Raw genomic sequence first — 18,271 nt, forward strand, 5'->3', positions numbered from 1 at the left:
AAAACGCTAAAGTGCAGAGGTGTAAAAGTAGAATTCCAAATCCAAGACCATTTTTATATCTTCTTTATCCTTAGTTTCTTTTTTATATAATCCCTCCCATTTTATAAACCCCTCAAGCCACCTTTGTAAATTATTTCAAGGCTCGGAAGGGGGAGAGGCTTGGAGCCAAGGAAAAGCCCCAGCAACATAAACTATGATCAGACCTTGGTTCAACTATATGAAATCAATCCAAATACGCTAGCTGGGCTTGATTGAGCTTGCCTGGCGCAATAGAACCAAAATAATAGTCGCAAAACTGAAACCCCCTCCTAGCTGTCACTTCAGGCATGCTAAAGCAAATGCTGAAAGCACTTGAAAGAGTTCAACTTTATTTGAACCCAGGTCTGACAAGGTCCACAGCGCCTTTGTCTCTAAAACCGCCAGAATTCCTCTGAGTGTTGGCTCATAAATCAGAACCTATGGTTTGCTGCCCGGAGACACTGAGGATGGGGGTCAACGCAAGCAGGTTAGCCAAACACACCCCTGGAGAGGTGCTAGACCGACTTCAGAAGGAGTACCCCTCAGCAGAGAGCGAGGGTGTGTCCCAAATGGCCCATAGGGCGCTGGTCAAAAGCAGCGCACTGTAAAGGGAATAGGGTGCCATTTGAGACAGAAACACTCGGGTGGGCTAGATACTCATCTCTGGTACGGAAGAACTAGTCAGTTACATAACATAGGTAGACATTTAGAGAAGGTATAACATTACTTTGACCCTGACCTTGCCACCTCTCTGTACAGGAAGTCTTGGTTCATATCCACAAACGGTCAAAACCTAGGATTGTATTACACATGAATACCTACAGTACCTACCTAGTGATAAATACAAGAGTAGAGTTTGTCATGTTAAATCATTGTTCCCTTGTATGAATAAATGTCTAATAGTAAACCATAGCCATATTTAGGTACAGGATAGAATCAGATCAGTTCTGTTCTACCTTATTCACTTATTTTAGAGTGTTTGGTACAGTTGCACCCTCCTGAACAAACCTCTGACACACAATGGCTCTCTTAACCAAGTCACTCAGAGGGAAGGGGTAGAGAAGAAAAATTCAAAGCCATCCTATAATGTAATGTATGTTTTTGAGGCGGCAGCAGGCGCTCCTCTCCTTCCCGTCGCTGTGCCCCCGTGGCAGAGGAGGAACTTTTCAAACTGGATCCCTTCACCCCCTGACCTCATGCTGCACAGAGTGGAATAACAGCTGTGGGGCCACCACACACTCCTGCTCCTGAACCACCTTCTCCTGGGACGCTCGCTGCTAAAGCCACTCACACACGCATATTCTGTCACTCTCTCAAACACAAACACTCGCTCACTCTCTCAAATATACCCAAACTCTTGCTCCCTCAAACATACAAGCACAAATGGAAAGACCTACAGTAGTACCTTTATGGTTTGAAGAACTGCAAAGGAGGCAGAAACTTACCGTAAGTGGAAAAGGCACTCATTGCTTCTCCCTAACGGCAAACTATTCAGTGGTAGGGTTCATTCACAGAGAGTGCTTAGGTGGCAAGAAGTTTTGATTAAAAAAATAACTTACATTATCTTGGCCTTGTGTACTCCGTTTACTGAACTTATCATTAAGGTTTGGGTTGGAAATGCCTACTTCCAAATTGGCAATAAAGGATTATGAGCAGATCTGGAAACAAAGTTAAGGCCCTGTCTCTTTCTTTCAGTCTCCACCGAGAAAACTAAAGACTTGTGTTTCAAATGGAATGTGCCTACTCTCTATCCAAATATTTGACATGTTAGCTCAACGAGTAGCCGGGAAGAGGTCCATCCATTTTACAGACTAACCACGCCGCTGGCTCCTCTCTCCTCCAGACAACTGACTTGATGAACAACGGTATGGGCTGTTTAAATATGGACTGACTAGCAAGGATGCATCGTTGTTTTTGGACAGTTGACGGTAAAAGTTGAATCTTGAAATAACAAATGTCAGACTGTTCATTATCCACCACACATTTCAAAATACTGTTTTCATTTTGGTATAAAAGTCAATTTTGTGGCACTGATTTAATAAAAAACATCTGAAAACATTGGATGTAACGTAAACAAACAAAAAGATGTATAGTCAGATGCTAGAAGTTAATATCTTCTTTAAGTACATTATTTGCAAAGGTTGGTATGGAGAGTAAATAAGTCCTTTCTTATCAAGAGCATCTGGTCACGGAAACATTTATACCCCATTTCACACACTAATGCCAATCCAAACCATACTGCGCCAGCTTCTATATTTTCGTCAGGACAGTTCCAGCTACCATAGCGGATGTCTAAACAGGCCAGCTCAGTACAGCTTGGCTCGGCTCACAAGTCCACTAATGTGGTGTCTTTAAGGGTAGGTCTTTAAGTGCGTGTTGCCCTTGGACTTATACCTCACCAGTGCCATCTAGTGGTGATGGTCTGCAAAACTGTGTGCAGAGTGCACAGTATGAGTGATCTACAAATCATTTTGCATCCCAAATGACTACTGATCGAGATAAGTGATTCTGCATCTCGCCTGGGCTCAGACTGATCCCCACAAACACAATGAATCTTCTCCTCTAGCTCTTCTTCCTCGTGGTGTTGATACTGTTGCCTGTCTTCTTCTCCTCCCTGTTCTTTAGAGACTCCAGCAGGCTCTTGATCCTCTTGCTGGCCGGTTCCCTCTTCCCCTTCTTACGATCCTTAACCTCGGCCGCCTGGGAGACGGAGTGCATGAGGAGCACAGCCAAGCCCCAGGGAGCATTGTTCCCGGTACCGGTCCCGTTACTGCCGCTGCTGTGCGGTACTTTGAACTCCCGCTGCTGCATCATCCAGGCGCTCTCCCGACTCAACGCCACGAAGTGCTCCGGCTGTCTTCTGTTAACGTGCTTACTGACGTTCAGCGCTGGCTTGAAGGGGTTCTGGATGTGAAGGGAGAGACCTCAGGTTTGTTCTGCTCTCTGCCCTGTGAGAGAGCGAGCAAAGAGAAGAGTGAGGGAGAACGTAAGAGATTAAAAGAGGGTGGGAGTGAGAAAGAGAGGGGTGACAAAACATAAAAACACACTGGCTTTATAAATGGTCCATCTATCTTAGGCATTGTTGCTGTTATGTAGGCCACCTGGACCCAGTTATAAAGGGTCTGGCTGTTACATCTCATCTCTTCATTCGCTAGCAGGCTCTGTCCCAAATGGCACCCTATTCCCTACTACTTTTAAATCAGGCTCCATAGGGCTCTGGTCAAAAGTAGTGCAGTGTGTAGGGAATAGGGTGCCATTTGGGACGCAAATAGTGTCAGCCTAGCTGTGATGAACGGGCCTGGGGGCAGCACCAACAGGGTAGACACAGGTTCAATCATCAATCATACCACAACATCACTAACCTGGTACAAGATCTGTTTCTGCCATCTTGCTAACTCTTTGGCGATCCCAGTGTCCTAGGCTAGACCATTGCTGCTTTGGAAAAGTAGTGCACTATATTGAATTGGGTTCCATTTGTGACTCTGTACTATTCTGTAACTGTCACACAGACAATAAAAACCTCGGTAAAAGATATATCTCCAGAGCCCTCCAAGGTTCCATGCAAACAACAGATGCACCTGGGTTCAAATAGCATTTGTTTTCTTTTAAACGCTTTAGCTGCGCCTGATTGACCTTGCCTGACGCAATGGAAACAATGGAATAGTCCCAAAGGTGTAAACGCCTCAAATCTAACACCCCAGGCAAGCTCAAGTGTACCCCTCAAAGTATTTGAAATAAATCAAACACTATTTGAACCCAGGGCATGCATGGCATGCAATACCTAAATACATTATCCCCTAAGCCGGGGGTTGTAAAAAGGCTGAATGGATGGAGAAACAGAGATGGAGCCTCCAGCTCCATGGGATGGAGAGATGACCATGGACCATAAAGCCATCAGTCAGGGCAGAGGGAGAGTGCCAGGAGCGAGAGAGGGAAAGGGGTAGAGAGAGGAGAGAGGGCCAGGGAGAGGGAGGGAGAAAGGGTAGGAGAGGGAAAGAGAGAGGGTAAGAGGGCAGGAGAGCGAGAGGGCCAGGGAGAGAGAGGTAGAGAGGGAGGGAGAGGGGCAGGAGAAGGAAAGAGAGAGGGAAAGGGTAAGGGTGCAGGAGAGCGAGAGGAGAGCGAGAGGGTAAGACTGCCAGGGAGAGGGAGGTAGAGAGGGAGGAGGACAGGAGAGGGCCAGCTCTGACTGCTGATAGCTACTTTGAGGAAAAATTGACTTACTATGACATGTGGTTGTCCCACCTAGCTATCTTAAGATGAATGCACTAACTAAGACGTTCTGGATAAGAGCAACCTGCTAAATGACTACAATGTAAAATGGTAGGACACAGAAGACAGGGAATAGGAGAGTGTGGGAGAGGAGGGAGACAGGAGAGACGCAGTACACAGTAAAGATGATTAATGGTGGTTTCTCTACTGGTGAAAGATTATATGCAGAGGCCATGACCACAAGTCTTCCACAGGCCTTCCTTTAATACTTCAGTCCTGACCCTGGGTTCACACACACACACACACACACACACACACACACACACACACACACACACACACACACACACACACTACACACACTACACACACACACACACCGTTAACGTCCTTACAATATTTTTACTCTCAGGGGCCATGAGGAGATGATGTACAACAGAGGCCTGCATCCTAAATGGCACCCGATTCCCTATGGGCCCTGGTCAAAAGTGAGAAAGTGAGACAACACCTAATCCTTTGTGATAACTGATGCGTCTTATCCTTCAGTGTCAAACTAAACTGTGTTGACAGTCATTGATTTATACTGAACAAAAATATAAACGCAACATGTAAAGTGTTGGTCCCATATTTCATCAGCTGAAATAAAAAATACCGGAAATGTTTTATACAAACAAAAAGCTTATTTCTCTAAAATGTTTACCTCCCTGTTAGAGAGCATTTCTCCTTTTGCCAAAATAATCCATCACTTTGACAGGTGTGGCATATCAAGAAGCTGATTAAACAGCGTGCTCATTACACAGGTGCTCCTTGTGCTGGGGACAATAGAAGGCCACTCTAAAATGTGCAGTTTTGTCACACAATGCCACAGATGTCTCAAGTGCAATTGGCATGCTGACAGCAGGAATGTCCACTAGAGCTGTTGCAAGAGAATTGAGAATCGTTTAAGAGAATTTGGCAGTGCCTCACAACTGCAGACCACGTGTAACCACGCCAGCCCAGGACCTCCACAGCTGGCTTCTTCACCGGCGGGATCATCTGGGACCAGAAGCCCGGACAGCTGGCGAAACTGTGGGTTTGCACAAACAAATAATTTCTGCACAAACTGTCAGGAACCGTCTTGGGAAAGTTCATCTTTGTGCTTGTCATCCTCACCAGGGTCTTGACCTGACTGCAGTTCATCGTCGTAACCGACTTTAGTGGGCAAATGTTCACCTTCTCCAGCGTGCCAGTGGCCATCGAAGTGTGCTCTTTATGGATGAATCTCGTTTCATCTGGACCAGGCAGATGGCAGACAGAGTGTATGACGTCGTGTGGGCGAGTGGTTTGCTGATGTTAACGTTGTGAACCCATGGTGGTGGGGTTATGTTATGGGCAGGCATAAAATACGGACAACGAACACAATTGCATTTTATCGATGGCAATTTTAATGCACAAAGATGCCATGAGATCCTGTGGCCCATTGTTGTGCCATTCATCCGCCGCCATAACCTCATAATTCACAGCCCCATGTTGCAAGGATCTGTACACAATTCCTGGACACTGAAACTATCCCAGCTCTTCCATGGCCTGCATACTCTCTTCCATGGCCTGCATACTCTCTTCCATGGCCTGCATACTCTCTTCCATGGCCTGCATACTCTCTTCCATGGCCTGCATACTCTCTTCCATGGCCTGCATACTCAGACATGTCACCCATTGAGCATGTTTGGGATGCTCTGGATCGACGTGTACGACACCGTGTTCCAGTTCCCACCAATATCCAGTAACTTCGCACAGCCCTTGAAGAGGAATGGGACAACATTCCAAGGACCACAATCAACAGCCTGATTAACTCTATGCGAGGGAGATTTGTCGCACTGCATGAGGCAAATGGTGGTCACACTAGATACTGACTGGTTTCTGATCCCCGCCCTTACAATATTTATATTTTTTAAGGCATCTGTGACTAACACCGCACGGCTAAAATGTGGAGAAAAAAAGTTCACCAAAATCTTCCAAAACGGTCAAAACCCTTCGATTTTGAGATGGGGGTGAAATCCAAAATTGTGCTATATATTAATTGGTTATGTCATAGTTCATTTGTAAATGATGAATATTGATACATTGCTAGCTCAAACACTATCTGCTAAATGTACAAGTTAATTAGTGGGTGATGGTGATTTCAGAACCAAAGGCTACATAGTCCCCCTTAATCTGATAGTGGGGTGGTAGATGCCTTGTCTCCCCCTATGGGACAGATCAGGTGCATACATAGTATACACCATAGACAAACATAATTTACACACACAAGTCAGCTCAGACCGATCCAGCTCAGAGGCTTAGCTCATGAGCTCCATCAGCATCAGACTTATATTTAGAATGGAAAATGAGTGTGTTTATGCAACAAATGTTAGTGCATCGAATCATATCGTATCGATTCGTTCTCTAATCAAAGAGAATCGCACAGAAAAATGCATCGTTCCTGTATCATATCGGAGCCCATCTATCTAGATACGTATTGAATCGTCTTGAAAGGGAAAGATGCACATCCCTACTATACAGAGAATAGGGTGCCATTTGGGACAACCTTGGCCTGCAAAGGAATTAAATGAAAAACAAACTGGGTGAACTGTAACTAAATGAACACGTACGTGTCTAAGATTGAATAAACGTGTTGATTATGTTTTCTTATCGAGTGTGATGAACTGCCGATTGTGTTCATTGGAGATGGGTAGAGGGGAGGAGCAACTATCAATCACACAGTCCTCTGACAGCTGTAGTCTTAGCTGGCACGGAGAGACATTCGTGCGATGCTGGTGTGTGTGTGTGTGTGTGTGTTTTATCCACCAAAAACCCACTTTATTACCAACAGCTTCCCCTCTTGGCACTCAGCCCTGCGACTAGGGAGAGCTAGCCAATGAAAGATCTCAAACGCCGTTAGCTAACTCTCCAATCTGGTTCTGATAGTATCTGCAGTCCTTTTTCCCCCGCCAATTATAAACTACGACCATGAAACAATGGCAATTATGGACAGGGGTGAAAGTGCTGCTGGAATCCCTTCTGAAAGGATTGGCAGTTTACAGTTTACAGCTAAAAGGGTTCCAGAGAAGGCTATTGTTTAAAGCTCTCAGCGCAGCACCCTCATCTTGTGTCCAATCAACATAGAATGACTTGGTACTAATTAAATCAGAATGGGCTGTGTGTGCCTGTTACCTTTCTGTTGTGCATGGACATGCGGCCGAATGTGAAGGTTCCGTAGAACTCAAAGAACTCCTGCAGCAGTTTCTCTGAAAGGAATCCCAAAGAGTATGATAACAAATACCACATTTATAATGATCAATAAACCTGTTTTAATGTGGAAATAAAACGTATACAAAATATTAGTATGTATGCTCTGGTTAAGGGACAGGGGCTTAGGTAGTTCTCACCCCCCCCCCCCCCCCCCCCCCCCCTCCCCCCACACACACATTTCAATCATCAGACCTCAAGAGGCCGATATAGCACCTTCTTGCTCCATGTGTGAATGAATTGTAGTGTCTGCATACCATGGTCATCAATGGCAGTGGTTCCCAACCTTTTTATAGGCCCGTACCCCTTCAAACATTCAACCTCCAGCTGGTACCCCCTCTAGCACCAGGGTCAGCGCAATCTCAAATGTTGTTTTTTGCCATCGTTGTAATCCTGCCACACACACACATACAATATATTTATTAAACATAAGAATGAGTGTGAGTTGTGGTCACGACCCGGCTCGTGGGAAGTGACAAAGAGCTCTTATAGGAACAGGGAACAAATAATAATATATTCATAATTAATACTTTTTCTCTTTATTTAGCCATCTTACATATAAAACCTTATTTGTTCATCAAAAATTGTGAATAACTCACCAAAGGTTAATGAGAAGGGTGTGCTTGAAATTATGCACATAACTCTGCCATGTTGGGTTGTGTTGGAGAGTCTCAGTCTTAAATCATTTTCCACACACAGTCTGTGCCTGTATTTAGTTTTAGTGAGGACAGAGAGTCCACTCTCACATAGGTACATGGTTGCAAAGGGCATCAGTGTCTTAACAGTGCGATTTGCCAAGGCAACTCTGAGCGCAGCCCTATTCAGAAATCTGACAGTGGCTTCTGATTAAATGACATTTTCACAGAACTGCTTGTAGCAATTTCGATGAAGTTCTCTTGTTCAGATATTGGTAAGTGTATTGGAGGCAGGGCATGACGAATCTAGTTGTTTGTGTCGTCCGTTTCGGGAAAGTAGCTCACTCAGATGCATCGCTATATCACATTTGACATTGTTCGTAAGCTGGAGTTCATTTGCACACAAAAAAATCATACAATGACGGAAAGACCTGTGTGTTGTCCTTGTTAATGCAGACAGAAAATAGCTCCAACTTCTTAATCATAGCCTCAATTTTGTCCCGCACATTGAATATAGTTGGGGAGAGTCCCTGTAATCCTAGATTCAGATCATTCAGGTGATCATTCAGATAGGCCAGTCGTGTGGGAAACTAGTCATCATGCAAGCGGTCAGACAAGTGAAAATGATGGTCAGTAAAGACGACTTTAAGCTTGTCTCAATTTTTTCTTAAACTTGCCAATACCTTGCCCCTTGATAACCAGTGCACTTCTGTATGTTGTAAAAGTGTTACATGGTCGCTGCCCATATCATTGCATAATGCAGAAAATACACAAGACTTCAGGCACCTTGCTTAACTAAGTTAACCATTTTCACTGTAGTGTCCAAAACGTCTTTAAAGATGTCTGGAATTCCCTTGGCAGCAAGAGCCTCTCGGTGGATGCTGCAGTCTACCCAAGTGGCGTCGGGAGCAACTACTTGCATGCGCGTTACCACTCCACTATGTCTCCCTGTCATGGCTTTTGCGCCATCAGTACAGATACCAACACATCTTGACCACCAAAGTCCATTTGATGTCACAAAGCTGTACAGTATTTAAAAAATATCCTCTCATGTTGTCCTGGTTTCCAGAAGAGAATGTCTTCCTTAATTGACACCGCATAAATGTAACGGACATATGCCAGGAGCTGTGCCAGGCCCGCCACGTCTGTTGACTCATCCAGCTGTCACGCATATAAACTCAATGGCTTGTAAGCGAAGCAGTAATTGTTTCAAAACATCTCCTGCCATGTCACTGATGCATTGTGAAACAGTGTTGTTTGATGAAGGCATTGTCTGTATAGTTTTGGTGGCCTTTTCTCCAAGCATTGTCCCAGCCATATCCATGGCAGCAAGAAGAATAAAGTCCTCCACAATAGTATGGGGCTTGCCTGTCCGAGCCACTCGGTACCTTACCATATAAGATGTTCTAGACTCTTCTGTTGCTTTTATACGTTTTACTACTCGAAAGTCGTCTTTATTCTCGCACAAACTCTCCTGGCTTATTTTTCAAATTGTCATGTTTTGTTTCTAAATGTTTGCACAAGAGTAAAGGTTTCCCGTGAGAGAGTAACGGTTAATGTGATTGGATGTTCATTATTTGACAAGGCTACCTGTATGTGACATTGTGTTGTTACTTCGCTGAACACAAGATGGTTTCATTTTATTTTTGGCAGTGAAACGAAGCTACTCAGGCGCGAGAAAAAAAAGTCACCCAAATGTATGGAAAATATAAATGTACTGTTTGAAAATGTGAAGAATTAAAAATATATATTATTATGATTGTTTTTTTTATGGGAATCACATTTTAATTTGGTGTACCACCGATGGCATTGTGCGTACACCAGTTTGGGAATACCTGATCTAAGGTAATTTATTCAATTAGTCCAAAATAGATTCCCAACCATGTGGAGACCAACAATTATTTTCATCAGCAGCCTACACTTTAGCCTAATGCACCAAATTGATTTGCCTATCTTAAGGACATTATCAACAAATATTTAACTTATTGTCTTTTATCAACATTATATGGGGAATAATAAGAAAACATAGCCTATTTGCGAACAAAGTAGCAATTTTCATTCGCTATAGCAATACATGCAACAAAGTCAATTCTGAGGATATGGCTTTTGCAAGCTCCAACATCTCTCTCGAAAAAGTTGACAATCCCAAAATGCGTGCATTCATTAACACATGTAAAGAACAGAGGAGCAGTCTGGTAATTAAAAAAAAAAACGGACGAATATGCTGACACACAAGACCAATCTGTTCTGAACATATTGTAGGTGCTGAGTGAAGACGTTAAAGTTGTTCTGGCTGATATATGATTTTTCAGATGGCTGTCTATCCTGTCTTTCCGTTTATAATGTAATGGTAAATTGCAGAATATATTGTTGTCTGCAAAGAGCGTCCCAGTGGGGTATTGGCACTGTTTTTTCAAGCATAATTTCAATATTGTGTATTTGACCCATTTTTATAACCTCAGGGATTGAGAGGATTGAGAAAAGTGAAGAATCACTGATCTACAAATACTATTCCCTGCCAAATAATAGGCTTTGTGCAATAAAGATTCATATGCTACACCTCCTCTCGTTTAGGCGATCCCCCCCCCCACAAAACACTCATGCACAACCAGACATTGAAAGATTAGAGACCGCTTATGTCAATTAAAGAGCATTTCCTAAGATGTACTGCCTGCAGCAAACCCAGTGGATAATGCTGGAAATACCAGACAAAGACTAAACCCACAAAAAAGGGGAGAGGGGGAACATAATGTTAATGACATGGTACACACATACACTACACACAAGGTAAATGACATTGGGAAAGTATTCAGACCCCTTCCCCTTTTCCACATTTTGTTACGTTACAGCCTTATTCTAAAATGGATTAAATAAAATAAAAAATCCTCATCAATCTACACACAATACCCCATAACGACAAAGTGAAAACAGGTTTTGAGACATTTTTGCAAATGTAAAAAAACAGAACGTAAATACCACATTTTCATAAGTATTCAGACCCTTTCCTCAGTACTTTGTTGAAGCACCTTTGGCAGTGACTACAGCCGAGTCTTCTTGGGTATGACGCTACAAGCTTATGTAACGTAACATAACGTGGTAAAAGTCATGGGGCCTGAATACTTCCCAAATGCACTGTAGCTCGGGCCTTGTAGGGGAAAGAGGGGAGCACAAGGTAAATGACATACAACATGTGTTTATGTACACAGTGACGATGTCCATAAACAAAAGAAAGATGGATGGTGTCACAAAAAACAGACAAGCAAAGAGAGAGAGAGGGAGAAGATAGAGAGATTTCAAACAAAACTGGGATGGATAGAGCAAAAAAAAGAGGAAGAGGTCAAATAAGAGAGTGAGGGCGATTACAAACTGGAAAAGGTGAGCGAGAGGTAGAGGGAGGGAACATAAAGGAGGAAGAGACAATAAACAGAGTAGAGCTGGGGGATATGGACAAAATCCATATTGTAATAAATTGCCTGAATTGATGTGATAACGATAAATAGAACGATACGTTTATAACATTAATGTGCACGTCAGTCTAAAAAAAGTATCCTTTAATCTTCCCATCGTGTCCAATTTTTACATTTTTACAGAGGAAACACAACATATATTTATGTTAGATCACCACCAAATCAACAAAAAAAAACAGCCATTTTTCCCAGACAAAGATAGTCACAAAAGCAGAATTAGAGCTATAATTAATCACTAACCTTTGATAATCTTCATCTCATATACACTCATATGACATCCTGTTACACAATGCATTTATGTTTTGTTCGATAATATGGATATTTATATCCACAAATCTCGGTTTACATTGACGCCATGTTCAGAAATGCCTCCAAAATATCAGGAGTAATTACAGAGAGCTACGCCAGATAACAGAAATACTCATCATAAACTTTGACGAAGATTCATGTTTTACATATAATTAAAGATACACTGTTTCTTAATGCAATTGCTGTGTCAGATTTTTTAAAAACGTTATGAAAAAAGCATACCATGCAATAATCTAAAACGGCGCTAAGACGTAAATATATTTCTCCGCCATGTTGGAGTCAACAGAAATACGAAATTACATCATAAATATTCCCTTACCTTTGATGATCTTTCATCAGAATGCAGTGCAAGGAGTCCTAGTTCCACAATAAATCGTTGTTTTGTTCCATAACGTCCATTACTAGTGTCCAATTAGCTGCTTTTGCTAGCACTGTTAGTTCACATTTCCAAAAGCTGGTGCTGGTCCAGGCAAACTCTGACGAAAACTTTAAAAAGTTATATTCCAGGTCGAATAAACTGGTCAAACTAAGTAGAGAATCAATCTTCAGGATGTTATTTTCATATATATGCAATAACGTTCCAACCGGTGCATTCCTTTTTGTCTACAGAGTCATGGAACGCAGGCGATATCAACAGTAATGTGCGCAACCAGGAACTGCCATTCTGACAGACCACTGACTCAATCCCCTCCCATCCGGTCATACATCACACTAGAGGCTTCATTCCACATTCTACTGACTGTTGACATCTAGTGGAAGGCGTAGGAAATGCGAACATATCCATATCTTGTTTGGATGTGAATAGGCGATGACTTGAATTCGACCAGCCCCAGAATTTCCACTTCCTGTTTGGAAATTTGCCTGCCCTATGAGTTCTGTTATACTCACAGACATAATTCAAACAGTTTTAGAAACTTCAGAGTGTTTTCTATCCAATAGTAATAATAATATGCATATATTAGCATCTAGGACAGAGTAGGATGCAGTTCACTATGGGCACGCAATTCATCCAAAGTGAAAATGCTGCCCCCTATCCCTAATTAAACTGCTACTACAACGTCCTCTCGCTGTCAACTGCGTTTATTTTCAGCAAACTTAACGTGTAAATATTTGAATGAACATAAGATTCAACAACTGAGACATAAACTGAACAAGTTCCACAGACATGTGACTAACAGAAATTGAATAATGTGTCCCTGAACAAAGGTGGGGGTCAAAATCAAAAGTAACAGTCAGTATCTGGTGTGGCCACCAGCTGCATTAAGTACTGCAGTGCAGCTCCTCCTCATGGACTGCACCAGATTTGCCAGTCCTTGCTGTGAGATGTTACCCAACTCTTCCACCAAGGCACCCGCAAGTTCCCGGACATTTCTGGGGGGAATGGCCCTAGCCCTCCCCATTCCGATCCAACAGGTCCCAGACGTACTCAATGGGATTGAGATCCGGGCTCTTCGCTGGCCATGGCAGAAAACTGACATTCCTGTTTTGCAGGAAATCACGCACAGAACTAGCAGTATGGCTGGTGGCAATGTCATGCTGGAGGGCCATGTCAGGATTAGCCTGCAGGAAGGGTACCTCAATGCTGTGTAACGCACAGCATTGAGATTGCCTGCAATGACAACAAGCTCAGTCCGATGATGCTGCGACATACCGCCCCAGACCATGACAGACCCTCCACCTCCAAATTGATCCCGCTCCAGAGTACAGGCCTCAGTGTAACGCTCATTCCTTCGACGATAAATGCGAATCCGCCCATCACCCCTGGTGAGAAAAACCGAGACTCTTCAGTGAAGAGCACTTTTTGCCAGTCCTGTCTGGTCCAGACGGTGGGTTTGTGCCCATAGGCGACGTTGTTGCCGGTGATGTCTGGTGAGGACCTGCCTTACAACAGGCCTACAAGCCCCCAGTACAGCCTCTCTCAGCCTATTGCGGACAGTCTGAGCACTCATGGAGGGATTGTGCATTCCTGGTGTAACTCGGGCAGTTGTTGTTGCCATTCTGTACCTGTCCCGAAGGTGTGATGTTCGGATATACCGATCCTGTGCCGGTGTTGTTATACGTGGTCTGCCACTGCAAGGACGATCAGCTGTCCGTCCTGTCTCCCTGTAGAGCTGTCTTGGGCGTCTCACAGTATGGACATTGCAATTTATTGCCCTGGCCAAATCTGCAGTCCATGCCTCCTTCACGCAGATGAGCAGGGCATCTGGGCATCTTTCTTTTGGTGTTTTTCAGAGTCAGTAGAAAGGCCTCTTTAGTGTCCTAAGTTTTCATAACTGTGACCTTAATTGCCTACCGTCTGTAAGCTGTTAGTGTCTTAACGACCGTTCCACAGGTGCATGTTCATTAATTGTTTATGGTTCATTGAACAAGCATGGGAAACAGTGTTTAAAGCCTTTACAATGAAGATCTGTGACGTTATTTGGATTTTTACGAAATATCTTTGAAAGACAGGGTCCTGAAAAAGGGCCGTTTCTTTTTTTGCCTAGTTTAGTTTTATGGTTGTAGCCATCAATTGTGCCATTACGAATCGCCCATATTATCAAACTTATTTCATTTCAAACTTATCGCAGGCAATTCAAACACATTTCTGTAGTATAGATTACTTATCAAAAATGAACAATATCAGCAAAATTCTTGCGATAAGTGATCGCTCTGGATCATTTTCAACTTATCGTCCCAGCTCTAATAGAGGGAGCCAATACAGTTCATCATGGAGAAAAGAGAGCGAGAGAGAGAGAGAAAAAGTGAGAGTCCTGATCAGAATCCTTGACCATGTCAGCCGAGGGTAGTAGAAGAGATTGGTTGTGTGTGTGTGTGTGTGTGCACAAGGTTAAATAGTGCTGGGAGGGTCAAAGCCCTCTGCCAGAGTGATAGGGCCTTTATTGTGATGAAGGCCCTATGATGCCTGGGATAGTGTCTCTGTCTGTGCTAAGATGGAGGGGGGATAGATTGCTTTTGGAATGCAATTATTTGAGAGCCAAGGTGACAAAGGAAGCAGGAGTACGAGCGGTGGGAAGAGAAGCATGACTGGACTACACCAACACAGATATTTGTGTTGCCAATTAGGATCAGCAATCCGATCTATTCAATAAATAATAATTGAATAACCCAATTGCCACTCGCTCAGTGGTCCATTGCTACCGGCTGAACATCAATTTCCAAATTTCTGAATAAAACTAGGATGTGTAGCAATGCAAGACGACTGACTACCTGCCAGCTCTTTGAGATGATACTTATAGTATAGATTTTTGTTAAAATAAGTTGCTGCTCAGTGCTCCATTTTTCGCTACCTGCTTTGAGGCAGTCCATGGTGGGCAGTATGGGCTTGCTTGTGGGTGTGGGTGTGTGCGTCTGTGTCTACCTGCTAGTTCCTTGAGGTGGTCCAGGGTGAGAAGTATAGGAACAGTCCTCCTTTGCAGGAAGAACAGGACCATGACAGTGAGAGAGAAATTGGTGATCCAGGCATGGAGCTGGTGATACTGTGGGCCCAGGCCCAGCACTGAACACTAAGCAACGCACCCGCCGATCCAGCCGCCCATACAGGTACAGAAACTCAGAGCTCTTCATCGCCACCCTGTGGACACATACAGAATGACAGTCAAGACACTGCAGTACGCATTCACTGTAGCTGAAACACTTGATACTATCTGGGATTTTTAAATTGATCTTTCTGACACATTCATTTCTATCACCATTCCTAAGCATTTAATATGATTATGATACACAAATAATGGTAGTCAAGACAACATATAGGATATTAAAGCAGAATACCCTCATTATCTGAGAGACTTGATTCTGTCTGGGACTTTTGAATTGAACAACATTTATAACATGCTAGGAGCAGAGAAAATGAAAAAGTCAGTGGCACACACTATCCACCAGGGGGCAACATTCAGCTGGACATCGTAATTCTCACTTCCAAAATATCCCTCTGTTTTGCAAGGATGACAAACTGTGTATAAGCATACTCTTCAATGTTTTTAACATAAACACACAGTCAGTGTGTCTCCACTCTACCCTAGTCGATTTCATTACAAACTGAGGCGTGGATGTGTTTGTTTCTAATCAATAGCAGGTGTGTGTATCTGGCTGCTTCACGCTCAGGCTAACTTTAGAGACCACAGAAACCCTTAGGGCCAAGGAAAGAAGAAGTGAAACACATGACCCATCGATCTTCTGCGCACTCTCCCTCTCTCTCCTGCTCTCTCTGCTTCTACGCAACTCGAGTTTCAGTTTGCTTTGTGCAACACCAGTAGGTTTTGAAAGGCAACAGAGTTTCTATGAAGCATTAGAGCAAAATGACAAACAGCAACTGACATTTAAACGGTGACTATTAGTTATGTGGACAGGTGAACTTTAAACAACTTCAACAATTCAAAATCCTAACAAATTGGTCAGTTATATAGAAGTAGAACTAGGCAGGCAGAAGTATGTTTGTAGGCTTTAATGATCTGCTTTAATGATTCACAATTGTTTAACAGGAACAGGTCAAGCTTTATAGAAGGCTTTCTGATTTAATCATACTGATGATGTATTTGAGATGGATTACACCAATAAAGGAGTTTGCTCAGTGACTCTTCAATGTGTGTGTGTGTGTGTGTGTGTGTGTATGTGTGTGTGTGTGTGTGTGTGTGTGTGTCTGCGTGCTACCATGCATGCATGCATGCGTGTCTGTCAGCATGTGTGTATCTGTGGAAACAAGTCCATATGTGTGTCATTGTCTTACCTATTGTTGGCTGTGAGGTCACATTGGAACCCTAATGGTTGGGTGAAGCGGACCAGGGGACAGCGAGCGTTGAGGATATTCTGCCTCCCGACACAGCCAGTTCCCAAACTGGTCTACACACTCCCCAATCACAGACAGGATACTCTGGGTCGCCGCCCGCTCAGACGCAGACCTCTTTGTCTGGTACCTGCTTTTGGCCGGGCAGATGGGACAAGACCATTTATTGAACAGCATTTTTAATTACAGAAACATAGGCTCTAAATGCATAGGATCACAGTGAGTGTGCGAGTGAAGATGGCGGGCCAAGGCTGAAAAAGATATGTCGACGGCGTATAGACGCAAACAGTTGCACGTGCCCGTACACGAAAGTGCATAACCCTGCATCTTTCAATCTCCTAGGCCTTTGAGTACATTTTTGGAAGTCAGAGTGACACTCAACATTCACATAGAAAAGATACAACTTTGACAAGCTCTGCAAGCGCTCTTCATACACGAGGGTCTTACATTTCTACTGAACAGCCTTGTCTACAGAAGAGGAAGTGGTGATTTGTAGCACTGCGTGCATCTCTCACCTCTTTTTTTTATCAGCCTGTTGTTTACCCAGCGAGCGAGCGAGCGAGAGAGAGAGAGAGAGAGAGAGAGAGAGAGAGAGAGAGACTGATAAGGACCTCAGGCTCAATGGGCTTTCCCACACTACGTCAAGGTAAACACATTTTCTATAGGGAGTCCCCCCCCCACCCGTCTCCCTCTCTGAACAAATGTTCTACAGCACAACAACAGAGTGACAGTAGGGGTCTGGTTTAACAAGTTGCTTGATCTCCTCTCGTACAGGAGTTCTTGTAAAGATGTAAACAAAAGGACATGTAATTAAAAGGAGAGTGTATGCAGCAGAAACACGAGACCAATCTCTCAACAGCTGTTTTATGATATGAAAACAACCCTAGGTCAAAATTGGTAATTAAAGGAAGAGACCCCTTGGAGTGAGTTTCCTGAAAGCTTTGTAGTACTAGGCATATATTGTCCATATGATCAGTGCTATGAAGCTCTTGGGAAACACCCCTAAAGTGATTCTATCTTAACCCTTCACACTTGTGGAAATTGTCAAATATGGGTTGGGACAAATTGAAATGTTTCTAACAGGAGAACTATAAAAACATATGCATGACCATGGTAGCAATTGAAAGAGAACACTTAGGAAATGATCAGACCAAAGGTGACAACAGTTCATCCAAACATTACACTGTTATGTTATGTGCATTTGTCAATAACGAAATCTGAAAATACTCTGGATTTATTCAGTAATATAATACGAATATTCATGGTAATTTTGGGGTAGGTGTAACGTAAGAAAAAAATATTACAAGGGTTTGAATGAGAGGTCTAACTGGTGTCTCCAAGTGGCCACACGCCTCTCCAAACTGTGCACAGTTCCTAAGTCATTTCCATGCACGTTTATGACTCAAGGAAAGGGCCTTCAACAATAAGGTGCTTTGCATGTGAGGAACTGAAGCAAGCACACTTGTCGTTTTTTTGTTTGGGAACACATCCCTGCCACACCATCACAAAATTACTGTTGTTGTTTATGCAATCCAAAAACTCTCCATTATAAAATGGAAATCTGGATCAGATGAGCATCATTT

General features: G+C 43.3%; 1 pseudogene; it reads right to left on the bottom strand.

The window, feature by feature from the left end:
- Positions 1–2,031: 2,031 nt before the first annotated feature.
- LOC110490027 lies at positions 2,032–16,865 on the bottom strand (annotated as a pseudogene).
- Between the last annotated feature and the right edge of the window lie 1,406 nt (positions 16,866–18,271).

This window comes from Oncorhynchus mykiss, chromosome 15 (genome assembly GCF_013265735.2).
Source record: "Oncorhynchus mykiss isolate Arlee chromosome 15, USDA_OmykA_1.1, whole genome shotgun sequence".
Classification (NCBI taxonomy): Eukaryota; Metazoa; Chordata; class Actinopteri; order Salmoniformes; family Salmonidae; genus Oncorhynchus; species Oncorhynchus mykiss.